We start from the raw sequence: 6,000 nt of genomic DNA, 5'->3' as shown, positions 1-6,000 counted from the left end.
AACCTTGAATTTTGGAAATTGCTCATGAATAATATCTGACAAGTATTGAGCATAATTGGAAATGCGTAATTGTTTATAAACAATTGAAAATACTGACAAGAAACCTAACACTACTTCATCTACCCATTCGTTTATGGAATAACCTAAAAGGCAAGTAACCATGGAAATGACTTGTCTTGACATGTTAGGAAAAATATAGCAAGAGTATGGGTGATTTGTTCTAGGAAATTTAGAATTTTCAGGTAGAAAACATTCAAAAAATGGGCTCATTGGGCGAATGTAAAATTTTTGTATATCTCCATGAGTGCGTCAGTAGAAAATGGATTTAAAGGGGTTTGAGTATTAATCTAAAGGGCTTTAAAAATATCTTCTGGGGTATTTCAGAATAATATTTCATTGTTTTGAGTAATTACTCGTTTCTTGCTAGGGAGGTACATGAGATGACATCAGGTAGCGAATTCTAATATGCTTAAATCATCGTTATTATCTAAATACTTTAGTTTCTTCCAATTATGAAACTCATGCAAATCAAATTCACATAGAGTTTATGCTATCTTATATTATGTGTCAACTAAAGGAATATCATTTAAATTAGTAACAGAGGGTAAGAATGGAACTTCACCACCATTTTCTCTTTTCCTGTTGTGAAGAAATTTAATATTACAGAGAGGCTCGAAGTAAATTACCGAATTCATTCTTGTTTGGTACTAAAAGAATATGGTGATTACAGAGGGCATCGCTGAACTAAATGATGTTTGAGCATGAAGTTACCCTTAATACAATGAAATGGAAAAGGGAGAAAATTTGGGCAATGTGGTATCTCTAAATCAGAAAGGGGATGGAGATCAACAACAAATTTATCATTTTCAGAGTGTCACATTTAATAGTTTAAACGTTGGCTGGAATTAATGACCCAACTTTTACATGACAGTTGGCGAAAGATTTCAAAAATGATCATATGACATAAGGGGATATGGTGACATGGAATATGGCGTGACGTGGACGGATGAAGTGGAGTGGTAGATGTGTTGGTGTAGGATGTGGTGTCACGGGATCCATCGGTAGTGACAGAAAGTAGAAACTAGAAGTAGTTTTCGAGGGGGGGGGCGGTCGGCCAGTAAGTGGTAAGGGAGGAGAGGCCCTCGAAATGTTTGTGGAGTCACCACGTGGTGAAAGTTGGTTTCCCACAAACCATGTTTCGGACACCCCATCCATATTAACCTCTGGGAGGTTGGGGGCATGAAACCGTTGATTTTTGTGGGAACGATCTCATCCATCTGAAAATGATAAAACTTTATTACTAAACGACAAAACATCCTGTTGGTGTTTATTTAGCATTTAAAAACATATTTTTGCTAATTTAATCAAGCTTTAAGGATAGACAAAACAACCTTGGGTGACATTTTGGTTGGTGCACCCTTTGGGGATTTATATTTTTTATTTATATATTTTTCTTTTCCACTTTATTTTTATTTCCTTTTCTATTTTTCTTTTCTTTCTATTTTTGTTTTTCCTTTTGGTTTCGTTTTCCTTTTTATTTTAAATGGCTAAAAAATTTAAAATGAAAAATAAATTTACAACATCCCATTGGGATAAATGGCTAGACAGATATACCTTGATCACTATATTTATAAGACCCTAACACTTCCTAGGGATGCTTTTTTCCCTTTTTTTTTTTTTTTTTTTTTTTTTTTTTTTCGGGGGGCAGAATTTCCATCCACACTATCAAGAAATACCACACAGTTTTGGGGAACTTGACAATTTTTCAACTGAGTGTGCATTGCACAGTTTCTTAGATTAGTGAGGGTTTGCGCAGTTTCTGGAGACAAGCCCGGAAATCTTGTGAGACCAAGTTGGGATATCATCCTGTGACTTAGAAGATAACCTAATTGTGAAAACAAAAAAGCATAATCACAAATGAAAATGATAAGTCTCATTCGAAACATGAATACTTGGATGAATGCAATATGAGCTCCTATGGATAAGAGGAAAGGATCCAAAATTGAAGCATAGGAAAAATTTTGGAGGGTGGTTGTAGTTGTTACAATAGGTTGGTTCATATTCTCTTGTGTATTATTTTTTTCCTGAGATGGAGTGAATTCATGCTGGCAATCTTGCCCTATTACCTTAATCCATTGCAACCCCTATTTTTTTTTATGGATCGTATATTATTACACATATAAGTATATATTCTTTTTATTGGCTACATGATGGAATGTGCCAACAATTATGGTTCCAGGTATGAAGTTCACTCCTTCTCTCTTGCTATGGTTACTTTCTTTGCTCAACTTCATAATGTGGAATACTTACACCTAGCTCCCCTGTCCTGTAGGTACAAAGATAACCTTCAGATCATTATGTTTTCTCAAGAATCCACATAAAATATTGCTCACTTACCTTTCCCTATTATTTCCTCTAGGTCGGTTATATCGTTTCTCTAGAGATCAATCAAATTTCATGATCTTGTTCAAACTTTGTTATTTTTCGGTGATATTGGGGTTGTTCCTATGATATGGTCGAGGATCAATGTGAGAGTGAAGGGAATTTTTTCTTGGAATCATCCACCTACTCCCTCATTCAGATACACGTATATTTTCCATTATTATTCTAAACTTTTTAAGTTTTTTTGCCGCTAATTACTTAGGGCTCAAACTTTGGTTATTTGGTTGTGGTTTAGATTCTCACATGATGTAAAAAAATAATGGTATTTTGTCAATTTCATATTTTTACCAATAATACCATTCAATACATGTTTTTCCTTGTTAATTAATTGCGTGGTCTAGTCTATTATAGACGATTTGGGGTTCCTAGTATTTCTTACAGTAACAAAGTTGATGAAATATGAAATGTGCATATATTTGTATTAGTTTGTCTCCCATCACTTCTTAGGTGTTGATTTAATGTATGGGTTGTTTCGATACCGGTTGCATAACATATTATCCCAGTTTGTAATAATTTCTTTGTTACTATGTTACACATCAGTTGTTTTTGTGCTGAGATAAATGAAATAACTAATCTATATTGTTATTTTTAAAGGTTATTGTTTAGTAATATCTCTGTTGGAAATCATATTCCTTTGTCCACTTGATATGAGTACTACTTTTGTTTATAGTGTCTCATTTTTTTCTTAAAAAAATGAGCTTTATTAGTATTATACCCTGTTAGGCCCCTATACTACTAGTGTAACCCCTTATGGTTATTAGTACAACCCACTTATTATATTGATGTACCCATGCAGTGCCCATATTGTTACTATTGTGCCCCATAGAAGCCCACTACTGTTATTATTGTGCCCTTACATTATTATTGTTATGTCGGCTATGATTATGTTATGACCCCTTAGACTCCTATATATAGAAAGGAGGTCTTTTCATTTGTATCATCGAAGAATTGTTCATTTATGTATTGTAAAGGAGGTTGAACCCTCAAAGAGGCTGAATTCTAAGGCGTTGATTTATCTTTTCTATATTTTCTTGAGCTGGTTTCATAACATTTGGTATCAGAGCTTTGGATTCTAGGGTTTTGCTGCTCCAAACAGGTCATCGTGGAATTTTCACTATAACTTTTTTTCTGCAACGTTTCAAAAGTTACCAAAAAACCCATTTGAGAAGAAATCACGCTAAACCTTGAATCTAAATTTCAGAGCGTTTTGCGCTATATTTGCGGAGATATGATCTGAGGCAGTTGGTCTTTTTGCAGAGTCCTAAATTACATTCCAAACAGGTGACCTAGGGAAGATCGTCATAAATTTCTACTCGGGGGATCAGATTGAAATTTCGTATGAAGGTGCAGAAAGAGGACAGACTGTAGTTTCTTGTATGCATTTTTTAGATCCAAAGGTCGAAACCATGACTCGTGGCATGTCGTACAAGTTCACTCTACCGAACTAGTCTATAATCAAGTCACTGTGGGAGATTTCACATAACTCTTTCTTGGAGAATCCAATTTGGATCAGACTGGTGGCATTAGAAAGAGGACATAGAGGGCTACTACAAATCACAATTTCAGAACTTAAAGATCTGAAAGTACAGAGTTACAGTCGTTTCAAGCTTGAGCTCCTAAAATCAAGAAAAAGCAAGATGAGGAAGTTTGATGGCAAGGATCAAGTAAATTGGATACTTCAGATGGAGCAATATTTTGATCTACATGGTGTACCACTGTTATAAAAGGTATGTATTGCATCTTCATATTTAGAACCTAATCCATTTTTATGTTATAAAGGGCTTTGTTCTCGTAAACGACTTGTTACATGGTCAATTTTCACGGAGGAAATGATAGCACATTATGAGGATACAAAGAGCAACACCTTCTTTAGAGCAACACCACAACAATTGGAAAGAGTAAAAGGGCTTTGTGACATAGTGGAAAGAAAAATTATGGAAACCAGGAAGCATACCACTCACAACTATAAAGATGGAAGTGTTGTTTCTCCTAGCCTTCCACAACCTACAAGGGTTACACCACAACAATTGGAAGAAAAAAGAGAAAAAGGGATTTGTTACAATTGTGATAGAAAATGCACTAAAGGTCATAACTGTGCTGAGAAGAAATTATTTTACATAGAATATGAAGAGGAGGAAGAAAAGGATCAAAAAACATCAAAAGAAGAGGATCTACACCAAGACCCCACCACAGTGAAAGAAGAAATGAATCAGACCATATCTTGTAAAGCATTGGCAAGAATTACCACTCCTCAAACTCTCAAAATAGAAGGACATATCAAGAAGAAAAAGGTGCAAGAAGTGAAAGATCACCTCGAGAAAGAAGAAATGAATCCAACCATATCTTTTAATTCATTGTTCGAAATTACCACTCCTCAAACTATCAAGATAGAAGGACATATCAAGAAGAAAAATGTTTAAGAAGTGAAAGATCACATCGAGCATCAAGAAATGAATCCGACCATATCTTGTAAAGGATTGGAAGAAATTGCCACTCCTCAAACTCTAGAGATAGAAGGACATATCAAGAAGAAAAAGGTTCAAGTAGTGAAAGATCACATCAAGCATCAACAAGAAGTTCTCCAACTTTTAAAGGATAACACCACTTCGGTGCAAAATCAAATGAAGCAACAGGTAGATCAAAATCATAGTGAAAAATGTTTTGATGTAGGTGATTGGGTATTTTTATTGCTGCATCTCAAGCAAGCTATTTATGAGAAGGAAATGTTGGCAATACTACATGCACTTAAAAAATGGCGACCTTACCGAATGGGAAGACTCTTCAAGGATGAGGATGTGGAAGCATTGTTTTGTGCTATTTCTATTATCCAACCAGATTGGATAAATGAAGCAAGGGATGAATGGAAGAAGGACGATGAAGTATGGCCACTTATTCAAAAGTTGCAAAAGATACCAATTCAAATAATATTGCCAGAAATTGAAGAGGAAGGAAAAATCATATTGGAACCTGGAGCAGTGACAGAAACAAGAACCCAACAGCTATGAAATCGATCAATTTCAGAGTTTCTCATCAAGTGGAAGAACTTACCCACTGAAGATTCCATAAGGGAGGACAAGAATTTTATACAGAAGCATCAAGAACAATTCAAGCGTTGAGGACAACGCTTTTTGAAGGAGAGGGGCATGTTAGGCCCCTATACTACTAGTGTAACCCCTTATGGTTATTAGTACAACCCACTTATTATATTGATGTACCCATGTAGTGCCCATATTGTTACTATTGTGCCCCATAGAAGCCCACTATTGTTATTATTGTGCCCTTACATTACCATTGTTATGTCGGCTATGATTATGTTATGACCCCTTAGACTCCTATATATAGAAAGGAGGTATTTTCATTTGTATCATCGAAGAATTGTTCATTTATGTAATGTAAAGGAGGTTTCCCCCTCGAAGAGGCTGAATTGTAAGGTGTTGATCTATCTTTTCTATCTTTTCTTGAGCTGGTTTCATAACATACCCATTTCTCGAATGCTTACTTCCCCTACCCTTACCATTTTCAAGAATCTATGTTGTAGGAATATTTGAACCATGGAAG

This window comes from Pinus tabuliformis, chromosome 1_2 (assembly GCF_031772625.1).
Source record: "Pinus tabuliformis cultivar Carrire ecotype Pingquan chromosome 1_2, CPIR1, whole genome shotgun sequence".
NCBI lineage: Eukaryota > Viridiplantae > Streptophyta > Pinopsida > Pinales > Pinaceae > Pinus > Pinus tabuliformis.
This window is presented reverse-complemented; position numbering follows the sequence as displayed.